The sequence below is a fragment of the Arachis ipaensis genome, chromosome B10 (assembly GCF_000816755.2).
Source record: "Arachis ipaensis cultivar K30076 chromosome B10, Araip1.1, whole genome shotgun sequence".
Taxonomy (NCBI): domain Eukaryota; kingdom Viridiplantae; phylum Streptophyta; class Magnoliopsida; order Fabales; family Fabaceae; genus Arachis; species Arachis ipaensis.
The window spans coordinates 84765791-84783818 of NC_029794.2; the positions used below are offsets into that span (position 1 = coordinate 84765791).

The window sequence follows — 18028 nt, forward strand, 5'->3', positions numbered from 1 at the left end:
TAAAAATATATATTTTGTATATATTTATGTATTATTGTATTCATAAAAAAAATTTGTGTCCTAACAAATAAATAATAGACATATACTACTATATCTATGTTTTTAGTGTCGAGAGATATTAACCAAAAGCATGCTTAGAGACCCAACTCCCACACTCGCACACCGCACATCGAAGACTCTTTCTCCTCTCGGTCACATTTTTAGCTTCATTTTTATCATTCACTGTAATCAGACAACTTTTGAGCTTCTTCTCTTCTTCATTTTAGATTTTCACTACATTTTCTTTTCCACAAGGATCATTTCTAGTATTCGCTTCCATATTCGATGCTTTTGTTTCAGCGTAAAAGCAAGAATAAGGTGTATAAATTGAGGAGCAAGACGAAATCAAGGCTTCTTAATTAGTTGAAAGATCTCAATGCAAAGCTTGTTCAATTCCCCATCACCAAGGTCATGGGTGGAGTCCCCAGTAAGCTCTCCAAAATAAAATTTCTCATGCTTCTTCTTTGTATTAATTTGGATGGAACTTCCTTCTCTTTTTGGTTTTCATTTCCTGAGTTCTTTTTTAATTTTTGAAATCCTAAACATATTTGATTATTATCTTTAGCATTGTTTAGTTATAATCTGATTCTGTACTTTTATTTGTATTTGAATTTGATTTGATTATTAGTCTAGTTAATACATTTGTTGTTAAACTGGTTATTGTGAGTGTCTCATTACACTTGAGAACCACTTACTTGTGAAAATACTTAAATAAAGATATGTCTTTTTTTTCCTATGTTTTTAATTTTTAACATTTTAAATTTGGCCTAATCTTGTTTCATATCAAACACACATTAGATTACTTCAAGTTTGAGGGGTGTGGGAGGCTGGGAGCATAGAGGTATGGGAATTTAATCGCATATCACAAATAATCTTAAAACTAAGCGAAAAAAATTGCATTTAATAATACTACTTATTTAATTGGTTTAGAATTTTTCATGGTTTATTTGGAGCTAATTTATTTTAATGGTTATAATCTACAATTCTTTATTATGTGTTTGATTAACATGAGTTTGAACTTTGATTTAGGTCTTAGTGTTTGATTATAGTTAAATTTTAAATTATGATTTGAAGTGAATTTGATTATAATTTGATTTTTTTTTCTTTGATTTAGATTTTTGAATTTAATTATTATTCTTAGCGGATTTGATTATAACCGTATTTTGAAGTATAATTTAAACCGTGTTTGGTTATAATCTAAGTATAAATGCGAAATGAAGTTCTTTAATAATTTTTTTTACACCTTTTGACAACACTTTTCCTAAATTTTGCTACCTTATCTTTCTGAAACTACAATGTTCATATTTCAAAATGCTTAAATCTATTGATATGAACATTTATCAGTTTTTTTTATGTCTTGTATTTTTTCAGAATTTGGAGTGTGGTACCATATTAGCTTTGGAGGGTCATTACTTGTATTGAGCTAATGCATTTAGCTATATGATCATATAGCTGTACTACACTGCTTTTTCTCTATATCTTTTTTTTACTATTTTGTTTTACATATTGCACAATCTGGCCCTCAATAGAAATTAATTAATACTTAATAGATCCTATTGGGATCAAAATTTGGTGATGAAAAATTTCCTACAATTTGAGAAGATAAATCTTGGCTCTATCACTATCTCATCTCTCAATAAGGAGGATGTCTTCTGCTGGCAATGGTCAAGAAATGGAGAATACAGTATGTACGTCAATATGATTATGAATAATCACACTAACATAATTGAAGGAACCAATTCTCTTGCCATATGAAAAGGTTTGGTCATCTATTTGGCATCTGAATATCCCTCAAAAGTGCAGAGTTTCATATGGCGCGCTCAATGCAAAAAACGTGAAAAACATTTTGCCCACAATATTTATTTGTATAAGACTTCCATTTGTTATTTATATGATTCAGAATAATTCAACATTATTTTTAAAATTTTTCTTTTTTTTTTTTTTCAAACTCTATCTTTAATTTTTAGAATTCAATTTTTATTTTTATTTTTTTGGTTTAGGAGAAGTTCTCTTAACTATTAGCAAACTTTACATAATGCGTGAAATTCGTTTAACCTCGGCAAACTTTATCATACTCATCCAATTAAATACATGTTATAAAAAAATGATACTTTTTTAAACAAAAATATCATCTATCTCCATCAAATATTTATAATATTTTTTTTCACTTTTTACGTGTGTTATTGACCATTGGTATATACTATAAAATTCTTTAAACTGATTCTTAACTATTTTTTTTTATTATGTTCACCCTTATTCTTCCATTTTACACCATATTTAAATATCTATTATAATATAATAAAATATATTAATAAGAATAAAGCACGTGAAAAATTAAAAAAAAAATATTATAGATATTTGATAAAGGTAGATGATATTTTTATTTACAAAAGGTATCATTTTTTTATTTATAACTTAGTATAGAAAAATTTGCCAAAGATTAAACGAATTTCATGTATCTACTTAATATACTAAAATTGGGTTTTCCCCCGACTAATGAAGGTGAGGTGTCGATCCCTCGTGACTCTGTTTTCCTTCCAAAATGAATCTAATCTGTTATTCTTCTTTGATTGGGCAATTGTTTCTAAAAAATTTTGTAGGTCAAGTTCAAATCACATCCCTTCCATGTTTTCTACGTTTGTCTGAAAATATTCGAAGTAGAGCATATAATGAATTTTCTCAATTTAGGTTCAGTTTTGAAAAATTCGTGTCAACCTTGAAGATGTAATTCAAAGATTGGTATTATATTTAAATTTTCTTCTCTTAAGCTTTTTGTATTAAAAGTAATTTTATAACATATTGTGATTTTTTTTTTCAGAAACTACCAGCCTTCTAGTGCATTAATGCAATGCCATTGAGGAGAATAAAAGTCAATTTAGTTTGACAATTTTAATAAGAAGATAGTCTAAATTTGAATGGATTCTAAATGTTCGATCTTATGATGTTATTTCGGTTGGGTGTTACAAGATTGACTCTAATCTATACGTATCTAAGGATTAGAATAGATTAAATATTATTTAAATAATTTAGTTCTAATATTAGTATTATTTGATTAAATTAGTTTTAGAAAATAAAAAAATTATTACTCGATTGTTGAATAAAAAATAATCATATATATATATATATATATATATATATATATATATATTAATTTATAAAAATTTTCTAAACATAATTACCGCTAATCTTTTTTTCTTTAGTTTTCAAATATATTATTTATTTTATTTATTTAGAGTAATAACTAAATTTATTATAACTGTAGTACAATTATCCTTAAACTATTCGTATTATTAGTATATTTTTAAAATTATTGACATATTAGTATATATAATAAGCAATAGTAAATTTCCTTTCATGTTATCATTTAAAAAATTTATAATTTTGATATAATCTTTATTCTATTTTTTTTCCATACCTAATGACTATTGACTACGATTCTATCAATAATATCACCTATAATAGATTATACGAAGAGAAAATATGAAAAATAAAGACAAAAATTATAAGGCTATAGAAAGTCTCATCCAAGTTTGACAAGAGTAAGACGGCTTACATAGAAATAGTTCTAATAGATGATAAGATTAATTTATTCATTTACTAAATTTTTTCAAGTAATGCTAAGTTCAATTTATAAATAGAGTTTAATTTCGATGCACTGATAGTGTAACACAGTTGTGCAATCACATACGTTTTTTTGGATGACCACTCACACGGTCAATGTGAAAGGTATTTATTTTTATTGATGTGTCATTACGTAATTAGATGCATGTGTAAAACTACTTTACACCGTCAGTGCATCAAAATTAATTCTTATAAATATTTGTAGTTCATATTTTAAGTTAATTTTATAAGTACACCATTTCACAAGTCAAAGACAATTTTTTTTAATAGCTTTGTAAATGCTAATAGCTTTTATATTTAATTTATTTTGTAGTATGATAAAATTTATTATTCAATCAAGAATTATTTGATAAAAATATTTGAGAATGAATTAGTAGAAAGGAAGGTCTATGTCTTCTCAAATTTTGAGATTGAGAAATCAAGCGGAATATATCTTCTGACTGTACACACATACAAAATATCTTTTAAGAAGGAGTCACGATAGTACACACCGTCGATGATCGTAAAATTTCAGATAATCATTTTAATTTGCTTGCCCATACTGATATATTGAAACAAACAAATGAATGATTCTACTTATTTGGTACGTAATTAATTTATATTAACTCACACACAATTATTTTCCTTTTGATTTTCAATTTTGCCAAAAAATTGTATAATAGCATCATTTTATTGACAACAAAAATTTTAACAGTTTATTTATGAAAATATTTGAAATTGTATTGTGACTTTTTTTAAAGGATATCCTTTTATTAATATACTATTGTTAATTTTATCGTTTAACATAAAATAAATCAGTCAATTTTCTTTATTTTATATACGTACGAAGTTATAATTTCTTATATTATTCACTCATTTATTCTTAATTTGTTACTTTTAATTCAATTATTTTTTGTTCAATTAAATGTTATTAGACTCTTGACGGGAAAAGAAAAACTTATATCATGGTCAAAAATAGAGAAAAGTGATCAGTACATTATGATTGATGATCTTCATGATTTGCAGTATGTAAAATTTTAATATTTTAATATGAATATTTCTTTTGGTAATAATTATGTGTTGTGTTGCAATTTTTTTTCTTTATGTATTACTACTTACTTTCGTAATTCTCACTTTCATTCAAAAATGAGAAAAAATAAGATGTACACTATGAGATCAATTTACAATCTAATTACTTGATCATTTATGTGATCACCGAGCAGCCGAATACATAATTTATTCTCTAATTTATAAAATTTAACAAAGACATTGGTAAACATATTGGTTTTGCATTTATTTATATATTTTATTTATTTATGTTATATTTGTAATTATATTATATCTATTTTTATCAATATATTTTTTTTAAAAAAATACCGTTAGTGTTAGCACATGGTGTATTAAATAAATTAAATGATAGAAACACGTAATTATGGAAATTAAAGATAGAATAATTTTTTTTAAATTAAAGATTTTTTTTATTTGAGTTTAGAAAAAGAATCCGAAAAGTCTATCTAATGTATTGACGTGGGTTTTTGATTGAGCATTAGGTGAGTATATATATATATATATATATATAGCGAAAAGGATAGATTGATTATTGATTGGCGCGTGACACATGAAATGAGCGTGATTTACGTTAGATTCTATAGTATAAAAATAAAAATAGAAGACAAATAAATCTCTTGTCAAACTAAAATACAAGTAAATATCTGACTTAAATAAATAGAAGACACAGATTTTTCTATCAGATGGTTTGAATTCAGTACACAGAAATCCATATATCCCTATTTACAAAAGTTAAAAAATTCATTTGTAGATGAAAGATAAAAGATTTATTTTTCATTTTCTTTAAAATATTATATCACGGCTCGATAACAACCAGAACGTATTGATCCATTAAATTAAATAATTTCAAACGGATACGAAAATTTATTTTCATGCTAATTTTAAGTTTAGAAATGCTAATTATTCTTTAATTTTCAATTTTTAGTGAACTTTTTTAAAGATTTATTGTTATTTAATTTAAATATTCACTTTTACGTATCAATTATTTAAAAAATTTAAAAAATATTTATTTTTTATTTTCTCTCTCCTCTAAAAATGGAATAAAAGATAATATTAAAAAGATATATAGATACTGGTTTAAGTTATATGAGCCGAAACAAATCTTGTTATATTGTCATGATGTACACTGTAGTATGCTCAAATGCATGTGAAAACCACATTAGTGATGTGATATTTAATCATTGTCAAAAATTATAAGCGAGGTTAATATGCATGCAAAATGGCCAAAAAATATATACAAGTATAAAATAAATGGAACATATTAATCTTACAAGGTGCAATCACAGGGAGAATTACAACATCTACTTTAACAGAACAAGGCAAAGGAAGTATAACCCACAAAATTTAGGGTGAAGAAGAAGGGTGTTAACGTAATTTTCCAAACTTAGTAAGGTTTACTGTATAAACCAAACAAGGATTTCTCCCTCTCTTCTACTCTTTTCAGCTTCTCTTGCCTTAAGAGCTGCTTTCTCTTCTTCAGAGATAACTTTGGCTTTGGACTTCTCTTCAGCTCTCTTTCTCTTGCCGACAGTAAGAGATGAATAGGCATCTTTCACATTTTTTCTGGGATTCAAAGAAGAACTAACAACTTGCCCCGGTGAAAGTTCATTTTGAGATTTATTTTCAGTTTTCTTTTCAACTGATTTTGATTGTGAAGTTGACAAAGAGTTTGAATTTGGTCCACTTATCCTAGCATTTGACGAAAACTGAGGTGAGGCATATGCTTCTTCTTGAGTCACCCACTTCCCTGTTGAAATTTCCTTGAGTAAAGATCCCATCCATAACTAATAGGGTAAATTACATTGAAGGCGATATTGCAGACGACACCCTTTCGTTTTAAATAATCTACGATATTGACTTATAGATATAGTGTGTAATGTCACTTAATCACAGACGAAATCAAATAATCAATATAATATTACTTCATATAGTAAAATGAGAGAAGGAGAAGAATAAGGCCCAAACCTATAGCATCAGAATAGTAAAACCCTGATTTTGGATCATTGCAAAATCCATTTGTTTTATCGTAGTAGTAACCTGGACTGTCATCAAACTGCCATTCTGCAAATTATGCAGTCAACTTCAGGTATGCATAAAATAGAATTGCATGACAAAATACGCTTGAAACTCGCAATGCATAGTTACATGAGTTGAGTATATAAAGCTAAGTGGATATTTTATCGATGCTTAACAGCAGCAAAAATGTATTTTTTGTTTAAATCTCAACTGAGAACAAATAACGATACACAGTATGAGAAAAGGCAAAGCAGTTCCAAATTTCTCTAAGGGGAAAAAAGGTTAATAGTTATTCGACTAATTTTTCCATTTCATTAATCTTGGTGTGACATGAAAACATATCTAATTTTCGACATTATCTAGGAAGTTTCTTGAAACACAACACAGTACTCTTAATTCTTGAAGGATAGTTAATTTGGTCTTTTATTTATTATCTACAGAGGACTATGTCTCCTCAATCTACCACAGATAGTTGATTGATTATACAAGAAATTGCAAATGTTCAACAGTTTTTATTTCCTTATCTTTTATTTATGGAGTTAATTCTGGGATACCTACAGAATGCTATCAAACTAAGCCAATTAATTATTAATAGACATGTATACAGAAAATAAATAAACAAAAACTCATACTTACAACCTTGGTCATCCAATTCATGAGATTCTCTGGTTTCCCCAAACTTTGCTTTATCCTTTTGATAGCTGCGCTGTGCTTTCTGCAAGAGAGAACACGGATATAACAAAAGTTATACATCTGAGTGTAAATGCATATAAAACATTAGCACTTGTCCAGATATTTCCAAATTCTGTACAACCTATTTTTGAGTTCCTAATCCGTAGTTGCTAAAATTGTATAGTCCCTTTGGAATTTGAAGGCTATTCTGAAATCAGGTCTTATATTTGGACTATAAGCAATAGTATACATGTGGAATTGTGAGTTATGCATTAGCCATGTGGATCACATAAGATACTGTTTATTATCATAAATCATGGTCGTAGACAAGCTATTAAAACTAAGTTATGAAAATGGTTTTGTATATAATTTTCTAACCCCATCTAATATCTATCTATCGGACAGCCCTCGATCTGATATACTCTTATTACTAAAGAACCGACTAAGGTGATTTTATCATCTTTGTTTTTTAACTTTTTCACAACAAGTGCTATCTCATTTCTTTCAAATGCAATGATTACTAATTCACAAGCAAGCTTTCCAGTGAAACTAGACAAAAGGCATATACATAGAAATAAATCTAAATCATACGCTTCTATATCAGAAGCTAGTATATACTCAAAGGGTTTTCGAAACAGTGAAAGAAAGAGCTAGGTAAGCATCATTTTAATCAATAAGAGAAGTGTAAAAAGATCTTACCGCTTCAATTTGCTCAAGGGCGTGAGCTGTTTCCTTCTGCTCTTTCTCCTTAGCAGCATTCTCCTTTTGCATAACAGCTAGCCTCTTGGCGACATTGTCTTTGTGGCGTTGACCAAGCTCATGATTTCTAATGCTCGAAGGATTGTTCGATATATAAATTTTACAAAAGTCACACCATTTGTTCCCCTGGCTCACCCAGTACTGAGAACAAAAAAATGTAATCAATAACAAAGTGCCTCCAATCAAAATCCATTACAACTCACAAATCTAACTTACACACATCGTAAAAGTGAACAAACTACCACATCTCAATAATCCACATTAATATTTGCATTCTTCTCTAATGAAGGAAGCAGGATCATATAATGCAAACAATAGAACTACCTTCGGTTTGAAAATATTTGTTGACTTGACAACATTAGCAATCAGAAGTCATATCATATTAACAATGTAGTGAAATGCACACAGCTTACAGTTTCATCAAACTACACTTCTGTGAATTATTATAATTTACAAAACCAAAATAATATTACATTGATTTGGCTTTTAGGTACCAAATCTGCCACATCTAGTATCACAACTGAGAATTAACGTGGTAAAAGTAATTTTGAGTGCGAGAACATAGAAGGTAAATTTAAAAGAAAAAACTAGAGAAAGCTAAAGCATTGGAATACAATTAGGGAAATTAAATTAATAAAAATTGGGCGTTTACTTCCGTCATGGCAGCAAATTAGGATTTCGAATAGGAGGGTATGAAGAAATTTTGGAGATGTACGTTAAGCTCTATGGGAATGGTTAGAACTTTGAAACTAGGCGTCCCTAAATGTCTTCAACTTTCAAAACCTCAGACAACGAAAAAGAGGAGCTCGAAAACTCGAACTACTGCAACACAACCAGCAAAAATTTTAATGGGCCTCTGTGCTAAAGAGTTTCATTTCGGTACTGGGCATTTTAATATTATATGGGCTGATCTAGGCCCAAAATTAGATTCGTAATAGAGTTGCAGTCTACCAAACCCCTCTAGGCCCAAAATTAATGTTAAGGTACCAATGGCCAATATATCCAGCTAGTGATGAAATTTTTAGTGTAAGTAAGTGTGTATGACAAAAATAAATAAATAAATAAATAAAGGTCTGACCAAAATAAAAAACAATCATAAGCTGCCAAGGGGTAGGAGACCTTATTCAAGTGGCATATTATAGGAAAATTATCTGGTGTTCTTGTGTACGGTTTCGGAACTTTGATGTTCTCGGTACGAACAAGTTTCCCACTTAAGTTTTGTTGTTTTCTGAGGTTGGAATTGACGGAAATGACCCTAAGTTGGGAATTTCTTTGTCGAAAATGACCAGCTTAGATGGGTAGTAGATAAAGCTTGCCGTGAGATCTGTGCTTGGAATCAGTCGGCTTCGACATCGACTGGAGGTATATTAAATCGAAACAGTAGGAAAAGAACTCACGCAGAGGAGACCTGTTGTTTGGGTGGTGGCGGAGAATGTGAAGATGAAGGGGGAGAAGCATTGTTCGATTGTGGGTCATTGGGACAATAATGGCGTGGGTGAAGCTCGCTGGTGTGCGGATCGGTGGTGGTAAGAAATGAATAGAAACGGATCATAGTTAACGAGGCACCGTCTGTGGATGTGGGTTTAGGGTTTGATTCTTTGCGGGATTGATGCCGGTGAGGAAATCTTTTCAGGATCTAAATCCCTCTTGTTCTTTTTGGTAAGTTTTATTGTTTTCATTATGCAGAGTAGGTTGGGGCTTTGATTTGATTTTGCTAGAATGAAAGATTGTGGAATGGTGAAGTGCAAGGTACTTGGTTAGAGCAGCAATAACGAAGTTGTTGGGCAATATTTTAGTGACTTAGGAAATGTAAGTATCGAAAGCCTGATCAAAGTAAATGCTAATGGTGAAGTGAGTTAAGTTTGAGTGTTAAGAATTGAGATAATTTGAGGCTTGAATTGCTCTGAATGGTAATAGAGATTTCTATTTCATAACCTTGAATGGAAGTGTGGGATGAATCACACCTCTATCTGCTTGTTACTATTCTATTGTAGCTTATGTGATAGTAGTTGTTCTACTTTGTTAATCACTCGTGATTAGTTTGATAGGTGATAGATGCAAGTGCAAAAGGAAACTTGTGCTGTTTCAGTTATCTGGTTGTGATCATAATTGTCAAACAGAATAGGTCTATATACATGCTTTTTTGCTGTGGCAGATTTATTTTATTATTTTAAATATTGCTGCATATTTGAACTGCTTCTTCTGTTGGTGGTATTTAGTTGGAGCTAAATTATATATGTTACCATATATATTTGCTGGAAATATGAATGTTGCATTCATATGAGTATATAGATGTATGTTAAAGCGGTGCACTTGTCTTGTAAGGTTGAATGTTGATGTATGGTTTTTAATGTGGTAGCCTGAAAAGACATTTTTTGTATACGAGTGCTTAATTTAGAGATGGAAGTGTATAAATTTGTTCTTATCTCACATTATTTGTTGAGTGGCCAATTGCGATTCCTTTGCTGAACAGTGGTCGGTGAATGGAGAAACTTGTGTTGGAATCTTAGCGTTGAGGGATATTGAGCAGGAGGGGTTTTCACCATTTACTTATTCCTTTTATATGACTATATTCCTTTCTTTATTTTACTTGGACCTGCATCTTTGTGTTATGCACCTCTATGGCATTACCCATTAGTGGACAGCAAGCTTTTCCACCTTTCTTTGGGTCCCCTTAATTTTGTGAAAAAGATTTAATTTACACCATAAGTATTATGAACTATTGAGCTAAGAAGGAATGAAGTTGATGAAAAAATGTTTAGTACAATAAGATTCTCAAAATTAACAAAATTAACTCAAAAAATGTAGTTCACAAAATTAACTCCTTAGAGATTGCAACAGTAAGATTCTCAAAAACCTTCACTCAAATCGATTTTTTCTTTCTCCTTCAAACTGTTATAAAGATAACAAACATTTAAGATAGGTCGATTTTTTTCCCCTGCATGTCAACAAGTAACTCAATCAGTGCAACATTAACAACCTTTTAGCACATTCTCAGCGACCTTAGCTTGAAACTAACGGACAGAAAATTAAATTTGATAAATGAACTTGCAATAACATTCATTAATAATATCTTCTTCAAATTTTTATTCCTTGTTTTACATAAAAAAAAAAAATTATTTTTTAAAATATTTATTAAATTTCATGTCCTCCGACTCAATTTTCACTTAAAACAGATTTTGAAAATTATCAACTAAACGACATTTATTTTATTATGATTTATCCTAATATAAAGTTATTAATCATAAATCACATTAATACCAATGTACTTATAACTAAAATCAATTTCACAAAAAAAAAAAATTTAATACAAATTTTAATCTAAACACACACTACGTTGTTAGCACAATACATAACTAGAACACGTTATCGATAAACTACACTAAATCGACTAAATTTCTATTTTAGGGCCTTAGCTTACACAACGAACAATATTCACAATGAAATTTTTTTTCTCAGATATTTTTCAAATTAGTTTTTTATTGAAATCTTTTACTCAATTACTTACATAATTTAAACAAAAAATTTGTTCCGTACTATCAACTAATAATCGTTAAATTTATTCACCAATTTTACGCCTGTAAGTGTTCAACCATTCTCATTCTTACCTTCTGCCTAACTTTTGTATTTTTTTGGGAATCCTTACCTTCCTTCCAAACCAACAGATAGTAAACACCACTTCCGACCGGATGAAAAAATTTAACGGATTTCCACCGGTAAAACCCAACTCATTAGATGTCTTTAGTCCATTAGTGATACCCATTGAATGATAGTCCAATCCTTCGCACTCAAACCTTAAATGGGCCACACATATCTTCCTGCAGCCCACAACCATTTCGGCTCGGCTAAAGTGCTATTGCACTTCTGCAGCAAATTCTGGCTCCACATACGTAGGCTTCTTTAAAATTGGACAAAACCGACAATTACTCTCAACATGCACAGCATAACTTCCACACCATTTGCTATCCCACCCAACACTCTATTGATGGGATTTCCACACAAGAAAGTGTCCCATCAATCCCTGCCCTTCTAATATTTTACATTATATCTTTGCGGACATACCAATGGAAACACTGCTGTTCTGCAAAAATACATGGGCACACGTGAACACCTTCCTTATATTATATTCTGACATAAAAAAAGTGGCATATTACATGTCTTTGAGCCTTTAGTTGAATGACAAAATATAATGTTTTTTAATATTCTTCATCCGGGATCGATCCCCGGCAATGACCGAGTAATAAATGACAAAAAAAAATAATAACATATCATATGCCTATCGAACAACCACATTCGAATTTGAATTTGACTTTAGCTGTAGTGAACAAAAAAAAAAAAATTCATATGGTATAGTGCGGATTTGTTATATTATAAAGACCGAACAAAAGTAGCTAGATAAAAATTTACTATGTGCTTCAACTTCCAAGATATTAGAGACAAAGAAAGACAATAAAAATAATTTGTATTATATTTCATTATAGTGGATAGAATTAAAAAAGGATCGTTGTCTATCCTTATTAGAATGGGCAAGTCACATAAATATGTATAAAATACCAAAATTGTCAATTCTAATTAAAATATAAAAATTTCTTCTAACCTATAGTTTCTTTCTTGTATTATTAGGCTAGCATTTTTAATCTAATCACTTTTATTTTCAATGTTCCCTTCATATGTAAGAGAAAAGAAAGAGAGACAGAAGAGAGAAAGAATAACCGCGGAAGAAAAGGAAAAAAAAACAGACGAAAGAGGAGAAAATCAAAATATAGAGAAAGTATAAAATGATGAAAAGGTAAAAGAGGTAAAGTAACAAAGAACAAAAACGAAGGAGGAGGTAGTGAAGAGAAAGGACAAGGACAAGTAGAAGAAAAGTAAATTCATTTAGAATTTTGCTAAGGAGCTAATGAGATATCTGTACAATGTGTACAATGGGCTATTTATTTAGTCCAATTTGAGTTAAAAATGAAAATTACCCACGTTTACTCTAATTTTAAAAGTGTTATTTATTTTTGTGTTCACTACCATTGTACACATTGTATACCAATTACATTGGCTCTTCATACTTTTCCATTCAGAATTATGAAGGAAGAATAAAGATCTGATCCAAAATACTTCATTAAGTTTGTGTCTACAATTTTTTCTTCTTTCGTGTTTCTATCCTAACAATTAAACATGTTTTATTTTTCGAGTAAATGTTCAATTTGGTCTCCGATATTCAAATCACGCATCAATTAAATTCTTGACTTTTGTAAATGTCCAACTACGTCCTTTAAATTGAAAAACGTAAGTCTCCATTGGTCTCCGAGTAAACTGCCATCTTAATAGTGCTGACGTATATTGTTAAGTGCCATCCTGACAATATAAAAAGGGCATCGTTCAAGGAGAACCCACCTGAAACCTGCCTCATCCTTGTTGAGACCCAGAGTTTCCATCTCCCCTTTCTTCTTCTCCATCAACACTTCATTCCAAGAAGACATTGCCACTGGAGACTTCTTCACCACATGTTGCAAGATGCCGAGACCGAGCCTCGCACTCTGTGCCCCTGACCGTCTCCTGAAGTCATGTTTGCTGTCGCATATACATTGCCACGTAAGGCCATCACCGTGCCTCCCCGATTTGAAAAACCAGAGTATCATCTTAATCGGTGACCCCTAATCCGCCTTAGAAGTCTCTTTGACCTCTTGCCCGTCCGCATGTCGTGTCCTCCTCCTTGAAGATATTTCTGCTTCGGCGCTATTGTGACACCACTCTTCTCCTCCGGCAGCAATTTTTCATCTGCGGTTAATGTCGTGGCAACCACTCCCATGAGGTCAGAGAGAGAGAGAGAGAGAGAGAGAGAGAGAGAGAGAGAGAGAGAGAGAGGCATCAGAATTCAAGGATATGATAATAGTGACGGTGATGTGGGAGTGAGGGTGAGATAATGAAGTAGGATAGTTAGTGAACGTGAGGATGGAGGATGGATGATGATGGGTTATGGGTATGCAAAGGACAAGGATAAGTTGAATGAGATGGTGGAAATGGGTGAGGCATGATGATGATGGAGACAAGAACAAAATGATGGTGGTGGTGGTGATGGTGAGAATTGGTGAGGACACAATGGTGTTGATGATAGAGACAAAGAATAAGTACTGGTCGTAGTTTTGGTAACGGCAATTTACTCCAAGACGAAAGAGATTCATGTTTTGGAATTTAAGAGACCTAATTTGTAAGAACCGGAGTAACGATTTTAATAAAATAATAATTTTTAACTGCACAGACTAGGTTCAAAAATATAGAAATGATATTTTGTAAATAAAAAGGTGAAATCTGAATTCAATAAATTTTTTTGAGTGGGAAAATGTATCTTTTACGAATTTTTTTTTTATAAAAATACGTACTGGCACTTAAGCCGGCAGTATTGGCTCTAGTTTGACCAGTACCGCGTATTGAGACAAATATAATTTTGAAAATTGAATTTATTGTTTTAAAAGGATAAAAATAATTTAGAATAAAAAACCGGGCGCTAATTTTAAAGGTTTTGGCCCAAAGTGGGTCAAACGGGGTAAAAATGCTAACAGATTGGAGCCGGCTCTAGTTTGACAAGTACCGCGTATTGAGACAAATATAATTTTGAAAATTGAATTTATTGTTTTAAAAGGATAAAAATAATTTAGAATAAAAAACCGGGTGCTAATTTTAAAGGTTTTGGCCCAAAGTGGGCCAAACGGGGTAAAAATGCTAACAGATTGGACCGGGCCCAAGTTGGGCCCAAATCCAACATATCTAAATCTCTTTTAATGAGCATTCAACTCATTTTACCCTAAATTGAGAGAGGACAGACGCTGAGATGAGTGGAGAGGAGAAGGCAGAAGAACACTATTCACCTTCATCTTGTTTCACTCATAACTTTTGATCCGGAGCTCCAATTGACGAGCCGTTTACGGCTACGCAAAGCTCTTGCTGAGTCCGTCATTTATAATGAAGGTTTGTAGGTAGAAACTCAAAATTCCCACTCTAGTTTGTGATGATAATTGTGATATAATGATTGTGATGTGATGATATTGTAAATTATGAGGAATTAGATTGTGTAAATTATTGGTATGAAAATATTGAATTGGAATTATAGATTTGTGTTGATTTATGATGGAAAAGTTGAGTAAATTAGGTGTAGAAGTAATGAAAATACAATGAAATGGTAAAGTGTAGTATGTGATAGTGTTTTGTGATAAAATTGGGTATGTTTTGGTTTGGTTTGATTTGGAATTTAGGAACTAGAGAACTTTGATATTTTTGTGTAAAACTTGATTTTTGGTGAACTTTGGTGGATCATAACTTGAGCCTCAAACATTGAAATTGAATAATTTTTATTTTAAATTAAAGATGATTTCAAGAGATTTAAAATGATATAAAATTTGAGGAAAACAGGGTGTTACATTTATGGTATCAGAGTAGTTTGTCCTCGTGAGCCTGAGGGATGGACCAATTGTGCTTTGTTGCACACTCTGGGTCGTTTTTCTTTCGTGCTATTTAGGATATCTGTTTGATATGCATATCATGTTTGTTTGTGAGTACTTTTGGGAAAATTGAAGCACCGAGCTTGGGATATTGAGACTGATCATCTTGATATTGATTGTTTGGTGTGGAAAAGAAACCCGAATGGCAACTCGCGGATGAGGTCAATCACATTAACGGAGAGATAGTGAGGATGATTAACCTAGCTAATGCATTACGAGCTCAACATATTCCGGAAAACCAGTTCGTGGATTTTGCGGCATATCAGTTGATGGGTGAGGTTTAGCATTGGCGGCAGGGGAAGTTCCAACTGATGCAGCTATAGAATGAGGAAATAATTTTGTAGTTTTTAATTAGAATTTTCAATTTCTAACCAGTATGGCCTTGAATCATGCTAAAAAAGTTTAAAGCTTAGAATTATTTTCAAATTTGGTTTGGAACCTTTGGTTTAAATGATTTGGTTTTGAATTTGGGTCGGAACTCTTGGTTTGAATAATATGGTTTACAAATAAAAGTGAGTTCTATGATTTTGTTAATTTGTGCATTTGGTTTGTAATTTAACTCATCGGAAAGGATTTAAATTTGAAAAGCTATGATGTAAGGATTTTAATGAATTTAAGAAAAATCATGATTTAAAGTAATTAATTTAAGAATAAATAATTTTTGAGTCTTTTGAAAAATTTTTAACAATGAATTAGTTTAGATTGAACTTGTTTTGAAGGTTTTGAAAAATGTTATAAAAGCAGTATTTGGTTTAAAGGAAAATTTATGTTCCATGTAGTGGAGTAATTCGAGTTATTAGTGACGAATAATTAGAGTGACGCAGCGGAAGGCAAATGTAAGGTTCTCAGTATGGTAACAGTGCCCAATATATAAGATATAAGGTTTCGGGATGCCAAATGTGGTGCAGGAATTCAAATTTCCCAACAGCTTAACCGGCAAATACACCGGGTCATCCAAGTAATACCTCAGGTGAGTGAGGGTCGATCCCACGAGGATTGTCGGACTGAGCAAGCAGTGGTTGTCAAGTTTGACTTAGTTAGGTGAATCAGAAAACGGTTTTGAAGGTTGAAATCGCATAGAACAATAAATAAGCAAATAAAGAAAGCAATAAACAGTTTGGTGTGAAAGCAGTGTGAGAAAACAGTTAAGGCTTCGGAAATGTTTATCTTTCTGGATTAAAAGTTCTTACCAACTATTTTAACAATGCATGATTTAGCCTAATCTCTTAGTGATTTAGCCTCCTCTAATCTTCATTAACCGCCACTCTCGTGGTCACTTAATTCCGATTAGAGGGTTAAGTTCAGAAGACTAGTTTAACGCCACAAAACCCCTAATTACCCAAAGCTAACAGGATCTTATGTCACATATCCCAATTAGTTCATGTAATTAGCAATTTAGGAGGAATTTGTTTTCAAGCTGTAGTTCAAGCCAGATAACTCTCTTGAGAATCATAAGAACTTAAGTAGAAAAAGGGACATACTCTCATTCCACCCAATTCATAAGATTAAGAACGAAAACAATACTTAGAATTGAATCAATACATTAATTAAAATAGAAAAGCAATAGTTCTAATCCATAGAAATAAACAGAGCTCCTAACCTTAAACTGTTGCTTGTCCTCAAGCAACCAAAACAATATAGGACCAAGAAGAGAAAACGCTTAAGACTTTGAGTTGTCATTTAAGCTCAGATCTAGTTACTGAATAGGGCTTATGACACTCTAATTCTGAATAGGTTCAGCATCTCATTATCCTTTGGAGCTCAGAAGTATTTGTGCCCTTCAAAACTAGAATTCGGATGATATTATAGATTCTCTTCTTTAGGCTCTAATTGATTCTTGAACACAGCTCTTTTTCTTTTATTTGGTGCTTTGCACCTTGAGCCTAGCCATGACTCTAAGTGTTTTGTCTTCAAGCTTAGCTTGAAATAAGAACATCACAAGCACTTAATTGGGAAACTCTTTGAGTTTGAATTTGTCATTCTTTTTCTCCTAGACATTGGTGCTCAGAGCGTTAGGCATACTCTGTAACAGCAATTGGTCACGACTTTAAGTGTTCAGTCTCAAGGATTACTTGACACTTTCACACCACAAGCATATGGTTAGTGTTCCGAGGGTTACCTGAAATTGTAGGTCGATCTCGGTTGAGATCTACGGTGGTGGCCGGAGCTGACATGTCCGACTTGTTGGACTTGGTGGTGCTGCTGATCCTTCGTCACCGGAGGGTGGTGGTACCTGCAAGAGACTCTGATGCTTAAGTTAGCATGGGCTTTTAGCAGGTATTTTATGTAGAATCAGAGTATGAGTTATACCTGGGTGCTCTAGTGTATTTATAGTAGTGTGAGCTGACCTTTCTAGATAAGATAAGTTAGTTATCTTATATTAT

At 31.5% G+C, this 18028-nt stretch overlaps 1 long non-coding RNA gene and 1 pseudogene across 1 annotated transcript; one reads left to right on the plus strand and one right to left on the minus strand.

Annotated features, from left to right (window-relative positions):
* On the minus strand, nucleotides 5945–8944 carry LOC107621668 (annotated as a pseudogene).
* Nucleotides 9269–10817, plus strand: LOC110267618. The gene is made up of 2 exons (XR_002355436.1): nucleotides 9269–9813; nucleotides 10628–10817. It is a non-coding gene; the product is annotated as an uncharacterized LOC110267618 (long non-coding RNA).